Source organism: Corapipo altera, unplaced genomic scaffold, assembly GCF_003945725.1.
Source record: "Corapipo altera isolate COAL_440 unplaced genomic scaffold, ASM394572v1 61085, whole genome shotgun sequence".
Taxonomy (NCBI): Eukaryota; Metazoa; Chordata; class Aves; order Passeriformes; family Pipridae; genus Corapipo; species Corapipo altera.
In genome coordinates this window covers 579,821-598,568 of record NW_020885021.1, presented here as the reverse complement: position 1 = coordinate 598,568, position 18,748 = coordinate 579,821, and positions in this window count along the sequence as shown.

Sequence of the window (18,748 nt, the reverse complement as noted above, 5' to 3'; positions counted from 1 at the left end):
TGTCCTTTCACATACTGATAGTGATAGGGAGTCCTGCCTCTCAGTGTCTAGTGAGAGAATTCATTATTTTAGAAAAGAGAGAGATAGGGGGAAAAAAGTCTACTTGGCTGTCATTAATGGTCTTTGTATTGTCCGCATGAGACCCTCCCATTACTCTCATGTGTAATGGGCATACTAAAATCCATCCATAATGGATGCATTTAGAGAGCCCTGAGAGTAGCTCAGTTGGTTAGAGCATGGTGCTAATAACACCAGGGTTGTGAGTTTGATCTCCATGTGGACCTGAGATGGAGTTCATTTCCCCAAAGCAGCCTTCACAGTGTTGTGTGAAGGAGCAAGATTCAGGATGGGAGTGGTTTCAGGAGTGGAAAAAGTCATACAGCAATTGACAGGACTTTATTATATGGACTTTACAGCTATTATGTGGTTTTAAATATGCACACTGTATGTTGCCCCTATATTTGTATTTCCCGGGCATGCCCGGGCATGCCCACTTCCCTGCTTCCCTGATTCCCTCTGATAGGCTGAAGAAGTTGCAGAGAGGAGACAGTTACCATTTGCCCTTTCCTTCCCTGGTTCCTCCCACGTTCCTCCCCCTTTGCCTGTGTCCCTACCCCAATTTGTTCCCCCGTTTGTCTGTCTCATGCTCCACCCCATGTTCTAGCCCTTTCCCCACCTCAACTCATAAACCCCCTGCACACCTCAATAAAGGAATCCATTTGCACCTCTACCTTGACTCCGGACCCATCCATGCTGTGTCACGGCCCCATTCCCCTCCCCCTTCGGACCGTGGCAGTGCTGTGCTTTGCATTGTGCTTTGCATTGGTAGCTAGAAGGGTGTTGACAACACACCAGTGTTTTGGCTACTGCTGAGCACAGCATCAGCACTGTAACATTCCTTCTGGGAGGAGACACAAGTAGGCCAGCTGACCCAAACTAACCAAAGGGATATTCCATACCATATGACATCAGCTCAGATATAAAACCTAAGGAAAGGAGCAGGAAGAGGGGCATTCATTGTATCCAGTGACTACCTGCTAAGAAATCATCATGTGTGCTGAAGCCCTGCTTCTCGGGAAAGTGGACGGAGATCGCTGCTGATGGGAAGTAGAGAATAAACTTTGTTATTTTTTTGCTTGGCTTTTGTGCATGCAAGCTTTTGCTTTGCTTTTGCTTTAATAAACTGCCTTATCCCAACCCACGATTTGTTTTCCATCTTACTCTTCTCCCCTTTCCTTCTGGGAAGGGGAGTGATAGAGCAGCTGGGTGGGCACCTGGTTCCCAGCCAAGGTCAACCCACCATACCTTTTAAAAAAGCACACAAAGTTCTTTGGAAAGAAAAACTTGGGGTTTTGTTGTGGTTTTTATTTTTTTTAATCTCGTTTTTTTAAAAGCAGATTTATCACATCCTTTTTGTTCTCCACTTGATGGGCCAAGACCTTCCTTGGCATCCAGCCAAGGTCAACCCACCACAGGACCATTTACTTAATAATTGGACTCAATGATCCTTGTGGGTCCCTTCCAACTCAGAATAATCTGTGAAATCTGTGAGTCTACTATTAAGTCGCCTGAGGCCTTCTAATACTTCACCAAACTTTGAACTGGGCTTTTTCTTCTTTTAATTTTTTTGTCTCTTTGGTCATTTACTTAATTTTATGGTTTTTATTGTTTGAGCTATGAGTTTTCAGCACCATTTTTTGGTAGGGAGATAGCATTTAGGATTGTTAGCGTTTTAGAATTGGGTTTTTTGTATAATGATCAACTAACATCTCAATATCTTTGTCCTACTGGCACATACATAATTAACCCTTTCAAATTCTCTTTGAATGTGTCTTTTCTTAGGTAGCTGTACTTTGAGATTAATTTCTCCTAGTGGATTATACTAGGTTGTAGATATCAGCTTTCTTCCAGAGATAAGTTTTATTGTCAAACTCTATAATATTCTCAAAAAAATAAATCTTACTGTCTTTCAGTTGGCTGGGTCTTGGTTCAGAGGGAATATTGTATTGTTAGCTTTTTTGACTAGAAGATTTTCAGATATTTTAAGAACACCAAAACAACAATACTCATAACTAAACACATGACCAGCAAACTCTAGAGCAGCCTGCTTTTTCCTTTTTTGTATACCTGGAGGCTGCAAGTTGTGAGGAAATAATAAGCTGAACCAAGAGTACTGGAAAGGAGAATACCTCAAAACTGTCATGAAGTTCTTTTATTTGTCTTGGGGACTGTCACTTCTCTTGACTTGAAAGCTGTGCATGTGTTTACCAACATAGCAGTGCAGCAGTAGTGACACTCCTAACTTTCCCTGGTAGTATGCTGAGGAGGCTACCAAGTAATTTTTAGTTTTAGGAGTTCTCTTACCACTTAATAAACCAGGTGAGTGGCATATTCAGAATTCATTGGCTGCACAGAGGCTCATGGGAGGGGATCTGATGAGGCTATCCTATGTATAGCATGTTTATAAACCTTTATTTACTGAATTTTTTTCATTTAACTAACTGTGCATGCAATTTCCAAATAGGCCCTGTACCTGCAATTACCAAGGTTCTGAAGAAATCAGGATTGCCCCTGAAGGACATGGATTTGGTAGAGGTAAGAAGTTTTAACATGAACAGTGACATTATTCCTGATCTTTTTAGGAGAAACAGTCAACTCATACATGTAGCCTGTCACAAGGTAGGTGTTCCTGCATGTCTGGAACCTGCCTGACCTCTGTCCATCTGAAAAGATAATTCACAGAATTACAGAATATTCTGAGTTGGAAAGGACCCACAAGGATGATTGAGTCCAACTCTTAAATGAATGGCCCATACAGGGATCAAACCCACAACCTTGGCATTATTAGCACCACGTTCTAACCAACTGAGCTAATCTTAGGGTTATCTAGTTTCTAATGCACAGTTGCACAGTCATTACAAAAATCTCAGGCAAGTGGAAAATGAAAATGGTGTGACAGCATTCCATGGAATAAAAATATCTTCACGTGACATGATATTTTACTCTGTTTGCTGGACAGTAATGTTTTCAGTTAGTCACACTTCTCCATTTGTGAACAAGGCCTTTTTTTGTCAGAGCAACAGGCTCTTCATCGACACACTGCATCAGAATATACCACATCTGTTTTTATAAAATACACTACATACTTGCTTTGTATTTGAATTTACACTGGGTTAGCTTGACAGTTTGTATGTTGACTGAGTATGCTTTTATAAACACAATGTTTAATATTTTTCTCAAAGTGACCTGGAGAAGAAGCTCACCTCATTTAATCTTGTGCGCACACATACTGCTGAAAGCTTGTGTGGAAAGTTGTATCATTTCTCTGGTGCTTTAGGTAAATGAGGCATTTGCACCTCAGTATCTAGCTTTTGAAGAAGTTTTGGGCCTTGACCCTGAAAAAACCAATGTCAATGGAGGTGCCATCGCTATAGGTCATCCTTTGGGTGCTTCAGGATCACAGATCACAGCTCATCTGCTTCATGAATTAAGGTATGCATGTGGCTGTTAGCTGCTGGTAGTGAACACAGTGCTGATGTATTTATGCCTGCAAAAGATTTTTAACATGCATACTGTGTGACTAAACTTCCAGTCAACTGAATTAAACTCTCCTCACTGGTACATTTCTGTATGAATTTGTCACCTTTGTGCTGTAGTCCAGGTCCTGCAACTTGCCTCATATTCCATTCTGTTGTCATTACAGGATTTTTTGCTTCCTCTAAAGCTGATCCAAGCCCACAGGAGTCAGTGGGAAGGTTTCCTTTTTTGAAATGGCTTTTGAACAAAGTGTTCATTTCTTAACAGGGTGCATTTAAAAAGCTTTGTTGTCACCTTCTTTCTCCTTTAGTCCATTTTCAGAAATTTGGACTCTTTTGACTTGCTTGTGTGGCACCATACGTGTGCTATCCAAACCATCTTCAGATGGCACAGCTTCCAAGAGCTTAACCTTAGGAGGGGGTTTAAAAACTTTGATGTTGGCACCTAAAGGAAGCTTTCTCTAACCATTTTAGATGGAACAGTATTGGGATCCTGAAATATAAATTCTGTTACTAGCCCCACAACTGGAAGATAGCATTATTCATTTAATCTTTCATCAACAAATATTTCAGTTTAATAAAACTAAGTTTTAAGATGTGTCTGGGGCAATGTACAAGTCTTTAGGGTGCTTGAGGGTGAAAGACTTCTATCAGTAGGCTTTCTCAGGTCAGCTTCAACTGGTGCTTAATAATAAGGTTTTAATAAGGTATTTAAGGTTGGCTTCCTGGATTTATTTTGCACTTCACATCTTGTAAAAAGTATACCTTAAATGTTCAGAGGTTCATCAGAAACTCTGTTCCTGATAGGGACACACGGGACTGTCAAGAGGATGTTCTGCATCAGATCTTTTTTTCCACCATGACACGTGTAATCACTGTTCTGTGTCATTTCTGTCTATAGCAGGCAGAGTCTGCTGAAATGTCCTGGTGGATGCTCACAGCTAGCACTGTGGCTGAAGGGTTTTAGGAGAAGGCAGCAGCCACGTCTTACACAGGGGTTTGCTTTTAATTTTGTTTGGAATTTTTGTTTTCTTTTCCTCTTTTCTTTTAGAGAATTAAGGAGTGGGAAACTTAAGTCTTGCATTTCCTTCTGATAAGTGAAAAAGAAGTTCTTACAACCCTATTATAACTCCTCCTCCTGAAAAATGCAGGCATGTGCACCCCCCCTTCCTCCTGCTGCTGAGGCTGAGGAGAGACTGCCTGGGGGCTGCCAGCACCCTCAACTGCTCCATCTGAAGTAGCTGAATTTGCTCTGCGCTGCCACTCAGAGTTGTTTTCAGTATGTAAGCCCTAGTTTCACATTAGAGAAATTTAACCATTAGAAACCCTGGAAGTGTTCAAGGCCAGGTTGGATGTGGCTTTGAGCAACCTGGTCTAGTGGAAGGTGTCCCTGTCCATGGCAGGGAGGTTGGAACTAGATGGTCTTCAAGGTAATTGTTTTTCTATAGAAATATTTCAACATCAGTTGAGGCTTCATGATATTTTGTCGCAGTTCGAGGGGTTTCTGGGGGGTCACTGCCGGCCCCTCTGTGAAGGTTTTCAGGGCTGGAATCACCCCCCCGCCGCCCGCCCCTCGTGGCAGGGACAGGCGGCGGAGGTACTTAAGTTGGGAGACAGAGACCAAGCAGCACGCAGGGAATCCAGCAGCGAAGAAGAGAGTTTATTCAAATTTCCCGCAGCTTATGAGGGCTGCTGGGCCAAAGAGGGGATTGGCCATTTGTCTAGCCAATGCAAGGAGACAGTATAATAACTATGGCAACACAGAAACCAATGGTAGACAAGTGAATTAACAACTTCCAAACCCTGGCAATATTTTTCTAGTAAAAGAACAAAATACACGTTCTAAAATGTCATCTTTATCAATACCTAGTTGATAGTTAGTTTCCTTTCATAAAATCAGGACAAGAGCTACTATGGTTTCATATATGTAAATAATTTTCACTGTTGCTTTTTCTGTACAGGTATCATGGTGGGAAATAAGCCGTTGGGTCACCTGCATTAGCTGTGGACAAGGTATTGCTGTTATTGAGAACATAGACTAAGAGATTCTGGACACTGCAGTGTTGCCCGAATTACTAATTCCCTGAGAAACCTCTTCCTTTTGTGACATTAGAGCACCATTGCTGCAAGGTAAAGGGACAGCTGAGAAGTCTGAATTCTGAACAAAAAGATTCATTGATGTCTTTTAACTAAAGGAAGTGCAGCATCAAAATAATTTCACATTGATGAAGTATTTTCTTAAAGCCTCTTTTCAATCAAAGTTAATGTTTTTCTGTAGGCATAATTCTTTTCATTGCCTGAGGAAATTGCCTGTCAAATGTCCACCAAACCTGCCTTAAAATAGCAGTCAACACAGCTTTTTAAGCAAGTATTGCTTAAACTAATCTTATTTCAGCTACTGCTGCTGTCTGGCACATGTGCCTCTTTTATTATCAGGAAATGTGAAAATTTAATTGGAGACCTTCTGAAGTATATACTGATTATAGATTGATGGCTACACTTTGTACCCTGCTGTTTTTCAAGGGAAAAGAAAATGAACGAAAGCCAAAATTTCCATTGTGCCTCCCAAAAGAACAATAAATATAACAGAAAAAAAAATGACTTGGTGTTCATTTACTAATTTTAGTGAGAATTGTTCCTTCTGGGAAGTCAGTGTTTGCTTTTGGAGATACTGTTTCTTCTGGCCGAAGAATAACTGGTGTTTACTAGGTATTTTTTAGAGAACTCTAGCAAATCTTCCAGCCCTCCAAGAAGGAGGGTAGTTGCATCTGTGTTGCTGCATGGTAACTGCATACATACAGCAAACTCATTTTTTAACTTCCTCTGATAGTATCATCTGTATTTCTTGGATCACTGTAGAGGGTTGACCCTGGCCAGATGCCAGGTACTCACTAAAGTCACTCTCTGAGGCAGAACTAAGGATTCATGAGTTGAGATAACAGCTGGGAGAGGTCAGTTACTGATTACCTTCACAGGCAAAACAGACTCAAAGTGGGGATAGTACTTACGTTTATTACTAACAGGATAAGAGACAAAGAGTGAGAAAACAGTCTTAAAAACACCTTCCCCCCACCCCTCCTTCCTTCCATGTTCTCCCTTCACCCCCCCCAGTGGTGCAGGGGGACGGGGAATGGGGGTTACGGTCAGTTGTCATTTCTGCCGCTGCTCAGACAGAGGAGTCCTTCCCCTGCTCCTGTGGGGTCCCTCCCACGGGAGACAGTCCTTGATGGACCTCTCCGGCGTGAGTCCATCCCTTGGGCAGCAGTTCTTCCCAAACTGCTGTCCCATGGGTCACTCCTCCATGGGGTGCAGTCCTTCATGAATGATCTGTACTGATGTGGGTCCCACATAGAGGCTGCAAGTCCTACCCAGGAAAAACCTGCTCCAGAGTGGGCTTCCCTCTCCACGGGCTGCAGGTCTCTGGCAGAACCCTGCTCCATCTTGGGCCTCCCACAGGGCCACAGCCTCCTTCATGCATCCAACTGCTCCAGCATGGGCTCCTCCATGGGCTGCAGGTGGGTCTCTGCACCCCGATGGTCCTCCATTGGCTGCAGGGGGACAACCTGCTTCACCATGGTCTTCACCACGGTCTTCACCACGGGCTGCAGGGGTCTCAGCTCTGGCGCCTGGAGCACCTCCTCCCCCTCCTTCTGCACTGACCTTGGTGTCTACCTTTTTGTTCCCATGTTCTCACTCCACTCTTCCCTGGCTGCAATTCTTTCTGTGCAACAACCCTCTTTTATTAAATATGTTATCACAGAGGCATTACTATTACTCCTAATTGGCTTGGCCTTGGCCAGCGGCAGGAAGTCCGTCCTGGAGCCGGCTGGCATTGGCTCCACGGGACAGGGGGAGCTTCTAACAGCTTCTAACAGAAACCGCCCCTGTAGCCCCCCCACTACCAAAACCCAGCCACAGAAACCCACTACATTGGATTGAGCATGTCATCATCCCATCTGTTTTGCCTAGACGCTTGCCCATGGGAAACTGACGCTACATTCACCCTTGCTGACTTCCCTCTGGCATTTGCTTTTTCCTTCAGCTCCCATACTCGGGCTGCTAGGAGAGAGGTTGGTTTCTTATCCCACCGACTCATGTCTTCCCCATGCTCAAGTAGGAAGTACCACAAGTTGGTTTGTGGGGAGTATTCCCTCTCCCTAGCTGAGGGGCATCTGTTTCTTACCTCAGGAGCCCTGGTTTGCACTAGTGCAAGATGGAAGCTGTTCTCCTTAATCTCCTTAATCTTTTTGGTGGTTGCCTTTAATTCTGTTGTGACTCTCCTCTTTGAAACTCTGGAGGTCCTCAACCAGCTTTTCCACAGAAGAGACTTGGGTTTAGGATGGAGCATGGATGGTGTCTTTGTATGCTTGCAGCTTCCTTGCCATAGCACCCACTGTTTCCAGTGCTTCACCTCACTGAAGTGTGGTTAGGAAGTAGGCATGCATCTTGTGGTGCGAGTCATGCGCGTTTCAGCCACATTTGCGACGTATGTCGGATGTTGTCTGGACTTCTGGAGTCTGGCCCATTGTTGGGGAAAATTATCTCAATCACAGCTAGCTTTTAGTCATTGGATCCCTTGTTCTACGGTCTTCCAGGGGCCTTGCTGCAGCTGAAGATCTTCCTCGCAGAGGTATCCCTCCCTCACGCTCATTAGGAGGCATTTCCAGAGGCTGAGAGGTTCTTGATTCTTTGCATACTCCTGGTCCATACCTGCATTTCGGGACAGGGATCCTAGGTGTCTTGCTTCAGTACTATCCAGGATGGTGCCATCTCCAGAGGTGTCCCAAATTCAGAGCAGCCAAGTCAGTGTGGGCTCATCTGGTCATCAAATGAGGTCTTTCTGCAGATTATGCAGCATGTCTAAGGATAGGGACTTGGTGATGATTTTGGGCTCTGATTCCTCCACTGGTTGTGAAGGCCCTGATTCCCCATCCTCATCAACTGAGTGTACCGACATAGTTTTATAGTTTCTCTTTTGCACGAGGGCAACTACTACTGGCTTTGGCTGCCCTTCTGTTTTGGGTGCAGCCTGGGCTATCATGGTGTCTGTTGGTTTGTTTTCTGCTTCACTATTTTCCTTCCCCTCTGACTGTAGGTGGTGTTGTACAGTTAAGACCATTGTTCAATAAGCATTGGCCAGGGTCCAGCCTATTGCAGTGAGTTGACCCTCTATGGAACTGATGAAGCAATTTTCCCTCAAGCACTCTGCTATCTTACTAGGAATACGTGTTTGGTCAGGGGGGAGCTTCCAAACTATTGGGGCAGAATATTCCTTCAACACTCAGCCTACGTCCTCCCACATCCCCATCCAATCAGGATGGTTCACACCTGGAGCAGGCTGTTGGACAGTGTCCCCAGCCCCTGGGGCAGGTTTCTGGACAGCATCCCTAGTCTCTGGGGCAGATCTTGAGGTAGTTTCCCAGGAAATCCTCACCCTGTTTGAGACACTGGATCAGTTATTATTAGTATTTTAATTATTGGGTCGGAACCAACTTATGTGTGTATATGTGGGGGGAAGGGCCAGGCCTGCAGCCTCATGGCAGTCTCGGAACTCACATGTCTGGGTTGCAGCCCTGGAACTCATATGGAATAGCTGTCAGTCAAAAAGGGCTGCCTTGGAGACTGCCCACACCACGCCCCCTGGAGCCTGGGAGGAGTGGCCACAGAGGGCCAGACCACATAAATATAATAGCACATGAGGTCATCTCTCTTTTTCTCCTCTGGAGCCTAACATCTGCCTTGTGGAGCTGGATTTCCATAGGACTTTGATGGTAGCTATTTACTCCTGTTTCTTCTCTTAATCTCTTTATTTCTTTACTCTTTTAATCTCTCTCTACTTCTCTTTCTTTACTCCTGTTTCTTTAATCTTAATCTTTTTCTTTCTTTACTCTTTTCTTAATCTCTTTTGGGTAACTTAAAAGCAGTGAGTTGGATTCTGCTGAGTTTTGTGGGTTAGTGTGTGCTAGGTCAGTGCTGTGTGGAATGTTCTACCTCGGTTATGTTACCCTTTTTAAACCTTTGCTGAAATCCTTATTTCCTCCTAAAATTAAAAGTATCTCCTGTGAAGCATGTGGAGTGTTTTCTCCTAAGGCTATCTCAAGATATATTGAAACAAAGACAAAATAAAATAAAATAAAGCTTAACCATGTTAGCATAACTTTTGAAACTTAGCATAAGTGTGACTTTGCAAAATGTAACCGCCTGCAAGTAGGGGCCTGCCCAATTGTAGGCAGTTAGGATAAAGGGGATGTAGCGGCTTGCATGAATGGATAAGGGAATGTAATGGCTTGCAAAAGAGACTGACAAGAGGAAGACGGAAAAGAAGTGCTTTAGCACATAGCAGGAGTAATCAAAAACTTTTCAAGGGAAATGGGAGATGGACGGTGGTACAGTTCCTTGAAATGATAAGACTTTATGTAACAATCCTATAGTAATAAGAATAGGGAATAGGTAACCAAATGTATAATTAGATAAGATAGCTACAAACAGGACATTGTACCAATTCTCAAAAAATGTATATGACAGATAATATTTGAAACTTGCTTTCTCCAATGTATAAAAAGCTCTCATTTTTTTTTACTTGTCAGACACAAACATGGAGGTTCAAACCCCTGTGTGGCCCTGGCTGCAATAAAAGTGTGCTTTTCTATACAGTACATACTGTGTGTTACAGAGGATTCTATGAGGTCTTGAAAACGGCATACAGGCCTACATACCAGGTCCAAAGCCCTCTACTCAGCGCAGATGGCCAAATGCTTCTCATGGATAAAACTTCCTTTCTGAACCGATGGTCTGAACACTTTCAGACTCTTTTCAGTACTAGCCGTGTAGTGCAAGACTCAGCAATTCAGTACATTACACAGCAATGGTGAAGAATGAATTGGATACTGCCCCTACTATGGGAGAAACTCTTAAGACCATACAGCAGGTGAAAACTGGCAAGGCAGCTGGGGTTGATGGAATTCCACCTGGAGTCTGGAAACATGGGGGCCAAGCACTCCATGCTAAATTTCACGAGTTTGTGGTGCACTGTTGGGAACTAGGCGAACTACCATCAGACCGTCGTGATGCAGTCATCATCACTTTGTATAAGAGGAAAGGAGATAAATCAGACTGATCAAATTACCATGGTATTACTCTGCTCTCCATTGCTGGCAAAATCCAGGAAAGAAATACTTTTGAACAGACCAATACCCGCTATAGCAGAAGGAATTCTACCTGAAAGCCAATGCGGTTTCAGAGTCAACAGGAGTACCACAGACATGGTATTTATTCTCAGACAACTGCAAGAGAAGTGTAGGGAACAGAACAAAGGTCTCTATGTAACCTTTGTTGATCTCACCAAGACTTTTGATACTGTGAGCAGAAAAGGTCTATGACAAACTTTGGAACATTTAGGATGCCCCCCCAAGTTCCTCAAAATGATCATCTCACTTCATGAGGATCAGCACGGCCAAGTCAGATATGGTGATGCACTTTCTGAGCCCTTTCTAATAACCAGTGGTGTGAAACAAGGCTGCATTCTTGCACTAACCCTATTCACAATCTTTATCAGCATGATGCTCCAAAGGGCCACAGCAGACCTCGATGAAGAAGATGGTATCTACATTCAATATCATACTGATGGAAGCCTATTCAACCTAAGGCAACTGAAGGCCCACACTAAGACCTTAAATCACCTTGTCCAGGAGCTCCTTTACGCTGATGACGACGCCCTCATCACCCACACAAAAGTAAATCTGCAGCATTTAACATCCTGCTTTGCTGAGGCTGCTGAGCTCTTTGGGCTGGAAGTCAGCTTAAAGAAGACAGAAGTCTTCTATCAACCCACACCTCAAGAAGTCTTCCATCATCCCCATATCACCATTGGCGAATCAGAGCTCAAATCAGTCCAGCAGTTTAATTACCTAGGTAGCAGGTAATTAGCAGGAGAGATAGACAACAGGTTAGCAAAGGCTTATAGAGCTTTCAGAAAGCTTCATAAAAGAGTTTGGCGAAATAAACACCTGAAGAAAAGTACAAAGATCAGTATTTACAGAGCCATTGTGCTGTCTACTCTTTTATATGGTTCCGAATCATGGGTCATTTACCACCACCACCTGTGTCTCCTAGAACGCTTCCATCAACGCTGTCTCCATACAATCCTAAACATCCACTGGTCAGATTATGTGACTAATACATCTGTTCTAGAACAGGCAGCAGTTACGAGTATTGAGGCCATGTTGCTGAGAACACAGCTGCGCTGGGCAGGGCACGTCTCCAGGATGGAGGACTACCGTCTCCCTAAGATCCTGCTTTATGGTGAACTTCCCACTGGCTGCCGCAAGAGAGGAGCCGTGAAGAGGAGATACAAGCCCGACGGATTAGTGGGAATTGGGGAGACCTCCAGGCTTTAGGCTGCTAGCCCATTACCTGCGAGGTGAATGCCCTTCCCCCCACCCCAGCACGTGGCCCTGCGACCCCGCAAGGAGCACACAGACCACCAGGGAGGGACGGACGAAAGAGGAAGTTTATTGTGGGGTAGGGGTTTATAAGGCTTTCAGGAGGGTCAAAAGGGGACCAATCACAAGTTCAGGGTCACATAGAAAAAACCATCAGGTGAAGGGTCAACAGCCAATAGAAAGGGGTTAACAAAGGCCAATGGGAAAACCTCAGGACACCTTCCCAGGACACCTTGTGTGGGAGCACAGGGGATGTTGGGAAGAAGATCAGTGACTCTGCAAAAAGGTAAAAGCCATTTTAAAACCTGTTTAAACCACCTTAAAAACTTCGGTTTCTGTAACATTTGAACTGCTCTCATTTTCTTCACTAATCCATCTCTGACAGGACTTCTTCCATCCTGCATATGGCAAATCCATTGCTACATACAAGGACTCCCTGAAACAACATCTCAGCCTTGGCCATATTGATCTTCATCACTCCAATTCGGAGGTCTGGAGACACACCACCTATAACGCTGCTGCTTCCTTTGAGAATGCACGCATGTAGGATCACTCTAGAGGAGAAAAGGTAATGCAGAAAGAATTGCATCTTGCCGGTACCATCCAAGGGGTCTTTCTGCTGTGCCTTTTACAACCGATCTTGTCTATCTCGCATTGGCCTCTTTAGCCACCAGCGCGCTTGTAGCAAATGTGGATAGAGCCCTTCCCAAATCTTTGTTTGCGAAGCCTAGCCATGATGACATACTGTGTAGGGATTCCTTTGAATCAATATAAGAACCAAAGGCTCTGCAAAAGTTCAGTGGATGAACTCTTGGAGTCTTGAACATATTTTTAAAAGTAATACTCCCAGTTAAGCTAGACTGGGGTCTTACATTTTCTGAGTAGTTGGCAGAATACATTGAGAAGCCAGGAGATGTCTTTTGTTTGGGGATAACTGTGCATTGCAGCAAAGGGAGACGTTATGTTGGCTTGGGGCTGATCTCTCCAGCAGCTGATGGAAGTTAGAAACTTTCTTGAATGCTCCCCATTTAAAGAACTGTTCCCAGCCCTAGAAAGGTGGACTGAGGAAAACTGGTGAAATCTGCTATTTTCGCTGAGGAAATAATAGTTTTGGCAAAGGAAAAGCAGAAGGAAAAACCCCTGGTAGATTCTGTGCCTTTTTGCCAGGAGAAAGAACTGTTAGTAACACAAAAGAAGTAATTGCGTTGTATTGAGAAGTCATTTGTTGCTAGGCAACTGGGCAGGGTTCCTAATTGCCCTAGCTCCCTGGCTTGGGAGAAGATGAGAAACCAGTTTCTTGTGGCTGGGGAAGGTGTATTCTTTTGTCTTCTGCCTTTGCCCTGGGGAGGGAGAAGGGAGACCTTTCCCACCTCTCACAGGAGCTAGGATTTTCCAGCCTTGTGGCCTGAGGGGGTGGAGTGTTCTTGCCTTGTTCGGGGAGGAGGAGTTTGGTACGGTAAAGCCAAACCCCTCCCCTCACTCTGAACTCTCCTTTCTTGTGTCTGTGGCGGGGCAGAGAGGAGCCTTCCCTGCTTTGAGATGGCCGAGTGGCCTGCTAAAGTGTAGCCTGCCATCTGGAAGGCGGAGTTAAGGAAAAAACCTTCCTTGTTGCTGAGGTTTGGAACCTGGAACAGGGGGGCAAGCCCTCGGGATGGGGGGAGAGATTAAAAAATATATTGGTTTCTTTCCCTCTGAATATTAGGAGACTCTATCTCCTGGTCCTGGGGGGAAAGCCTGAGTGGATTCTAAGGTGAATGGAGACCAAGTTCGCCTTTGTTCTCAGTGAAGTTTTTGCAAACTGCCTCTACACTGCCACCTGCTGGGCATAGTGAATATGATGCCCTGTTGCCTGCTACTGGTGGTCAAAGATGGAATTGTGAATCATTGTATTGTTAATAACCTGGAATGTTCAAGTTTTTCTTCATAAGCTAGGATACTGGATGCATGTCTGGATGAGAGGTAGTGAGCCACTCGAACAAAAGTGGAAAGGACTGTTTCCAATTCCTGTCAAAACTACTCGTGGAAACTCCTAATAAAGTCAACTCCAGAAAAACAAAGAACTGCACTGGACAGTACAGTAATCAGTAAACATGTGAATAAAGCTACAACAAAATCAGAGACTATAAAATGAAAACATTAAATAGTTTGTTTTTGTGTTTGCAGAACACAGTCTCCAGCATTGCAACATGAAACTTGAGCTTGTTTCTTGTCCACAAGCAACACTTTGTAATGTTTGTGTTTCTTTTCTGGTAGTGAATCCAAAAAATCCAGTATAAAGAACTGCTCAGAGACTTTTGGATCTTTGAGCAGCAAAGGTATTTATTGACAGCGCTGGGAGCAAGCATGGTTCACACCACAAAGAACTTGCTCAAAGGTTTCACACAAAACCAGTACTTTTTATACAATTTTCATATACGATTAAATGCATATTCATGTGATTACAACATCTATCTATACATATTAATAACAGTAGAGGGTTTCAGTTCAAATTGCAGGGATGCACTAGAAGGCAGCAAGGATATCAAGGAGACACCAGAGAAGTTCTCATGGCTCCCCTGTGGCAGATTGTCAGGAACCACAGTCTAGATGCCAAAATTGGCAGAAATGAGACTGCTCAGAGACAGTTTTGAGTCTTTAAGCAGCAAAGGTATTTATTTTGAGCAACGTACTCTGGCTAGTTCGTTAACAAAAAGTGTGGGACTATTCTTAAAACCCTGAAGCAAAACTGTCCAAGTAATTTGCATTTTTCTCCCTCTGTTAACAGACTCCCATTCTAAAGCAAAGATCTTTTGGCTTTCCTGTGCTAGGGGTAGACAGAAAAAGGCATCTTTTAAATCTAACACTGTAAAACAAATCAAATTATCCCTTAATTTAGTTAAAAGTATATAAGGATTTGCTACAACAGGATGTATAGTTTTTACTGCCCCTAAATCTTGTACTAACCTGTAAGTCCCATTTGGTTTCTTGACTGGAAGAATTGGAGTGTTAAAGTCTGATTCACACTCTATCAACAGCCCTAATTTCAAAAAGTTTTCAATTATTGGTTCAATTCCTTTTCTATCTTCTAGCCTCAGTGGATATTGTTTCTTAGCCACTGTCTTAGCTCCTGGTTTTAGTTCTATTTGAATAGGAGTTGCCCATTTTGACTTACCTGGTATGCCAGTGGCCCACACCAGGGGGTATACCTGATTTGTAATTTGGTCATTGTCCTTCTTGTTTGATTTTGGTTCTGCGCAACTCATAGCCAAACTCAGAGCTGCCAATAATTGTTCTTCCTTTACTTTGAATTCAATCTTACCTTGTTTAAATTCTATTATAGTTCCCAGATTTTCTAATAAGTCTCTGCCCAATAAGGGTTTGGGTGAATAAGTACAAAAACTGATACACTCCCATTTTTTTTCCAACTTTAAATTTTAGGGGTTTCAAAAAGAAAACCTTTTCTGATTGACCAGTGGCATTAACAACTTGTACATAGTTATCACTCTTAGGTATCAATTCTTGATTGAAAACAGAAAACGTAGCTCCAGTGTCAATTTAAAAATCCAATTTTTCTTCTTCTTCCCCTAGCCGAATTGTAACCAGCGGGTCTGCTAGGGATAAACCAGACGGTCCCCTTCATTCACTACTCTGGTGGGCTATGATAACCCCTCCTGCATTTCTATTTGCCCAGTTAGGACACTCTTTCTTCCAATGCCCCTCTTGCCTACAATAGGCGCATTGATTTTGACCCACCTCTGCTTGTTGGAGGGGCAAACCTCCCCCTCCCCGTGTTGTCTGTCCTCAGTCACGACCCCTAATATACCATCCTGATGTTGCTGGATTCTGAGTTAAAACTGCAACCACCACCTTTGTGAGTCTTCTATCTTCCCTTTTCTCTCTGTTGTTGTACACTTTCCAAACTTCATTCATCAAGACCTCTAAATCTTTATTGGCAGGGTGTTCTGTTTTCTGCAACCTTTTTCTAATATCAGGATTACATTATCCCATTAATAACCCCACCAACTGTAGTTTACCTTCATCTGATGATGGATCTAGGGTAGTGTATTTTCTCATGGCAGCTCTTGGTCTGTCCAAAAATTCTGTGGGGGTTTCATCTCGTCCCTGCCTTACGTCATACAAGGTTGCCCAATTTACTGCTTTAGGTATAGCATTTCGTAATCTCACCTTAACTAAGTCTCTGTATTGGGCCAGCAGCTTATAATAGTCTGGGTCATTTGGGTCCCAATTAGGTTGCCGCAATGGAAAAATTTGATCTATATTCCCTAAGACCCTCGTTGTAATCTGTCCTTCTACATCTCATCTGACTGTTTTTATTACAAGTTCTTTTTCCATTTCTGTCAACTCCGATAACATCAAGTCTGTATCTGCCCAATCAATATCCTGATTTTTTGCAATGAATTCAAATCTCTTAGCCACTTTCTCAGGATTTTCCTTAAAACACTTAACTTCCTCTCTCCAGCTATTCAAATCACTCACTGAAAAGGGTGCTTTCACTTTTGTCTGAGTACCTGCAGGTGTTATTACCTGGTGCAGGGGTACCTGAGTGTGGCTCATCTCTGCTGTTTTAGCTCTTGTCCTGACCCCAGTCTTGCTTTTAGCTTTCTGTCCTGCAGTCTGACCAGGATGGGTGGTACTTACTTCTTCCTCTGGGTCCCCTACACTCCCTGCTACACTCTCAGAGTCCTCCGCCCCTAGTCCCGACTCCTGCGGGCTGCTTGGCCCTTGCCTAGCCAGTTCTGGTCCCCTAAAATGTGTCGGCTGCAGTTCCTGAGGGTCCAGGATACTTTCCTCATCACTATCTCTCCCAGCTTAAGACACCTCTAACCTATACTACAAGCATCACAGCAATGCTTTCTCGGTTTACTATTTTTCTGATTCTCTTCCAATGCCAACACAAGGGGATATTGGGGCCTACATTAATTCCACAACTTTTCTGCCACTCTGACTTGTTTCTTAAAGTGAAAAATGCCAGCATACATCACTTCGTCCCACTTTTGTTCCCTGCGGAGGAATAACATAAGCTGCAGGATTAATTATAATTAATACTCCCCTGAGGGGGCCATTTTTCGCCATCATCTAAAATATACAGGGGCCACCAATTTTGGCAATATTTTAAAAAGGTCTTTTTACTCATATTTCCCCCAGGAGTTCCTCCCAGATCTTTCCAGTACTTCAATATGCACCCCACGGGAGTCCTGGAATTTATCTCCTTACTTATTTTGACTCACATTGTGAAAATAGACAATTAAATCTAAAATATCCTGATAATCAAAACTATTATACTCCAAACAATATTCACCTCTCAAATCCAAATAGTGCTTTTTGACAAAAACCGCCTACGTTCACTAGTTTTACAACCAACTTGCATTAATACAAAAATCCACAAGATGTCACCCTTAGACCACAAATATGCCTGACTCTTGCAATAAGCCTGTATATCCACAAAAATCCACAGGATGCCGCTGTTGACCACCAAATGCACACTCTATAACATCTGTATACTTTTAAGAGACACAAAAATCTAAAAAACCCCACACATTCTATGACTCTAAACGTTTCAAAAGAAACACTTGGCTGTGAGTTCTGCAACAGTAATATCAGGTACACCTAGTTTCCTCCAAAGTCTGATTAGCTCCACATCTAATACAATATAAATTTAAAGTCCAATCTAATCTTATTTCCTGGGTAGATTGGGGTCCAAGAATGTATTTCAAACAATTATTACATAAAGTACACACATATAATGAACAATTGCAAAATGGACAGATCTTAATTCTAGGTTTCAAGCTATGTGGTGTATTCACAGTCAATTTTTCAGACCCCCTCCCCATACAAATTTAACAAGCTGTTTCTATGGTTGGTTTAGGACGAACAAACACTTCAGGAGTTCGATTTTGCTTCCAACACAGAGCAAGAAAACACAAAATTAGCAAAGTAACGTAAAACACACAAAATACTATGACAGTTGCTATTTTCCAAGAATACATAATAGGCACCTTAAAGCATAGACAAAAGAACAACCAAAAGGAAACTTAGATGCCTTGTTTCCCTCGAAATAAACAATATTTGGCCAAATACAAACAAAACCAGAACATACCAGCCCAGAGGGGATATTTCCCAGGAAGAGCGTCCTCTCCTGTATCCCCGCGAGAGACGGCATCCTGCCTTTGGCTTATGGGAATCCAGAACCAGAATAGAAAAAAACAATAGGCAGTGTTCTTGTCCAACCCCTGCAAGAAGCCTTCAAAGAAGGGAGCCCCTTCGAGTAAAAAGACTTACCCGAGGGCACCCAAGGGGGTCCCATCCTCCGAGTGATTCCGCAGTCGGGTGGAGAAGTATTGTCCTGCCGCGAGTCGCCAAATGAATCTGAAAAATCCGGTATAAAGAACTGCTCAGAGACTTTTGGATCTTTGAGCAGCAAAGGTATTTATTGACAGTGCTGGGAGCAAGCGTGGTTCACACCACAAAGAACTTGCTCAAAGGTTTCACACAAAATCAGTACTTTTTATACAATTTTCATATATGATTAAATGCATATTCATGTGATTACAACATCTATCTATACATATTAATAACAGGCGGAGTATAGGTAGAGCTCGGGCGGGGCTTGGGGTGGTGCTTCTCTTGGCCCTCAATCTTGATGGGAGATCTGCTCTTCCTCCTGTGAGTCTGGGGTCTCATCTCATCTTCTTCAACTTGATCTTCCTACTTTTCCATTGTTCTTGACCCGCTCACTGAAGTTTGGAGAAAGCCTTGGCTACAGGCCTGTTT